Source organism: Anneissia japonica, unplaced genomic scaffold (genome assembly GCF_011630105.1).
Source record: "Anneissia japonica isolate Jap-2015-1 unplaced genomic scaffold, ASM1163010v1 scaffold287895_len483588_cov180, whole genome shotgun sequence".
Classification (NCBI taxonomy): Eukaryota; Metazoa; Echinodermata; class Crinoidea; order Comatulida; family Comatulidae; genus Anneissia; species Anneissia japonica.
The window spans coordinates 182655-186356 of record NW_022701552.1 but is presented as its reverse complement, the minus strand read 5'-3'; positions in this window follow the sequence as shown (position 1 = coordinate 186356).

Below are 3702 nucleotides of genomic sequence, written 5' to 3'. Positions count from 1 at the left end.
AGATGTCACGTTCTATATATTCTACGACTGAGTTCTTTATGATTTATGGACACGCTAATGTTTTATAACAAATCTTTCAATATTGTTTATAGGCTAAGGGTGATTATTTTCGGAAATGATGTTTGATGTATTCGTTGATGTCAGGACTCGTGCAATCTATCACAGTGGTAGTCTACCCGAAATTCCAGGAATGAAGTCAACTTCAGTGATGTAAATCGTTTAACTTCCACATAAAATATAAGTTTACAGTCCGTTGAGCTAAAATAATTTTAAAGCAAAAGGCAACATTTGCTTCATTTACTGTGAATATTTAAGTACCAGATTTAGGTAAAAATAAAAATTACAATGGGAGTGACAATTAATACATTTTTTTCCAATTAACCGATAAATATAGGCCTTAACCGATAAGCTAGACCTACTTCTACCAAATGAAGAAAAACACCCCTTTTAAATGGCTATTTGAGTTGCTCATAATGTTTAATGAAGCACAAAGTTTATTTGTGATGTTTATTTTCTTGAAAGCGAAAACCCTAGGGAAATATATAGATTAAGCACTCCGTTTAATTTTCAAGAAAATGAAGTGACAGTTGTTAGGCCTAATAGTTGCATGGACTTTTTTTTTATCATGGTGATCAATTTAGGATTTCGTAGAATGCCTATTAATTAGCGAGAACAGAATAGTGTCTCAATGAAAGTTGTTTGATCAATTTTTAATTCAATGTTTTATTTAACTTTTAGATTTTTATTTAGGTTTTACCACACAATGTGGCCGTCAGCGTCTCAGTGACGAATCCCCAAAAAAGAGGGGGATCGTTGCGATGATTTCACTGAGATGGAGGGACAGCTGGCTCAACCCTCATCACAGCTGGACTGAGGCACGTTGAAATATTATTTCTATGGCAACTCTAGAGATGGCACCCTCAAAATTCATTTGAACGAAATTTTTTTCTAGCTCTCCCTCATTTTTTTTTTTTTTTTTTTTTTTGGATTGAAAATTAGGTGCCCGGGCTGACAGGTCCCCTTTAATCTATCTCTTTTGCCTATTATCGTTAAAGGTGGTTTTCGTAAACGGTTTAAAGTTCAATATGAATGTCATTACGAATCTACAACAAAAGTCCAGTTAAGCAGTTTTAATGGTTGAAAATTATTCTGGCAAGTGGTTAAAAAGTGTCCTTAAAGAAAACACAAGCCAACGATTTTGTTTAAAATTAATAAATCATTTCTGTTGCCACCACGACGTTCACCCCTTCAACTAGGATGAAAAATGTACAGAAGCGGCGTCTTTGATGTGTTAATCTTACCGGCAAAACAGCTTTGTGTAACCAAATTAGTCTGAATCTCGAATTAATTTTGTTTTCATTCATTCACCGTTGAGGACTTATTTTGTAGCCCTTGAGGGGGAACAGATCCGATAATCTTGCCCACAGTCATGTAGAGGTAAACTTTGTGGTATGCTTGTTTAACCATAAATGCATCCGTCTAGAAGGCAAGAAGCCATTGCATCGAGATTTAGTTTTTTTTTTTATGAGTGTTTGTCGTTAATTTTTAAAGATAACACCATGAAGAACTTCCTCCTTTTGAAAATGTGTCTATAGTTTTTGCCAATAATGAAAATGGACATTCGGGTGAAGGAGATAACAGTACAATTATTAGGCTATTAGGAATTCTGTAATAATAGCATATAGGCCTATCAGGGGCGGATTTAGAGGGGGACGGGCATACCCCCACCCACCCTTGGAAAGCGTGATACAAAAGAAATAATTGATCCCACAAAACGCCTCGGAGGTTATTTTCACTCGCGGGGGTATAACCCCGGACCCCTAGGGTGATGTCTCGATCGGCTCCACTTACTTTCGCCTCCACCTTCCTCCCCACAGGGGGGCCTTTGCGGACATCTCTGGATCCGTCCCTGTATATTCCCATGCAACCAAAGAGGAACACCATTTTTAAACTACATTCACATCGGATCCGAACCGAAATTCGGACCACGTTTCCGATGCACTACGTATATAAGCGTCCGGTCACTGATCCAATTCTGATCAGTTCGGTAAGGATTCCGATCCGTTCGGATTCGGATTGAATTTACATTTACTATTGATCATCCGTTACATTGTTTTTGTAAATGGAAGGATGGACTTATACGGTGTAAACACCAAGAAGAAAATTCCGAAGAAGACTTATTCTCAGGGTCCTTTTAAACGTACAACATTCTCAGAAGAGAGTAGCGCTTATTTCAATACATTATATGCATTTACATGTTAGTGGCAAAACGGGGGGAACGTGCCACCGAGCCCCCTACTGGATCCGCGCCTGTACGGGACCAGCGGAAACATCTCATCCGAAAGACAGAGGCCTATCATAACTTGTATTTCAGCCACCAGCGAAACACGCTGATAGCACCAATAGGAATTGAACCGGGGGCCTGGACCTTTTATTAGACCACTTTATAGCCGACTGAAATAATATGCTCTCTGTAAAGGGGGATTTGGGCTTGTGATTTTGACGCGTTCTCAGAGCCTAGTTGGAGATGATCCTCACCTGTATCAAAAAAGTAATAGGGACGCTAAGATCCAAATTTTCTCAAAATCACCGTGATAAGCAAACTGAGGTCAATGGAGTTGGGAATGTATTTTTGGGGTTTTGTCCTGATAATCAAAAATAAGACCTGCATAATAAGACTATTAATATGACTGATTGGCCCTCGGGGTGTTCTCCACTCACATTAATTGACTTTAATGAGCGAAATGTCGGAAATTCTAGTACTACTGTTTTGTATACGTTTGATGTACATTTAAAAGACAGAATGGGGCACTCCTCCTTTGAATAATTATAATTCATCGCCATCCTAATTGATAAGACTGGTCCGCGAGGAAATTGTCTCTAATATAGTTAACTTTTCTTCCGCTATCGTCCTCATGACGTCATAATGAACTATCTTGATCAGAATATCAGCATCGGTTTTTCCTCGATCTTATGATAAAATCTAATCGACCTCAGCTACAGGAATAGGTAGGGCCCATATACTATTGAGCCGTCCTTGAAAATATATTTAGATCGAATTGGATTATACATTAATGAATAATACTGTCAAGTATTTTACTCCGGGTTAGTATGATTAGAGTGAAAGTGCTGATCTGGAAATACAATGTCTGCCGGGTAAAAAAAAAAGTTTCTGCTCTCCATAATTTTCTACATTGTGTGTTTAGTAGGCTGTGTATTAATCTGTCTCTTATACACATCTAGATGTGTATAAGAGACAGGTGTTAATCTTACCGGCAAAACAGCTTTGTGTAACCAAATTAGTCTGAATCTCGAATTAATTTTGTTTTCATTCATTCACCGTTGAGGACTTATTTTGTAGCCCTTGAGGGGGAACAGATCCGATAATCTTGCCCACAGTCATGTAGAGGTAAACTTTGTGGTATGCTTGTTTAACCATAAATGCATCCGTCTAGAAGGCAAGAAGCCATTGCATCGAGATTTAGTTTTTTTTTTTATGAGTGTTTGTCGTTAATTTTTAAAGATAACACCATGAAGAACTTCCTCCTTTTGAAAATGTGTCTATAGTTTTTGCCAATAATGAAAATGGACATTCGGGTGAAGGAGATAACAGTACAATTATTAGGCTATTAGGAATTCTGTAATAATAGCATATAGGCCTATCAGGGGCGGATTTAGAGGGGGACGGGCATACCCCCACCC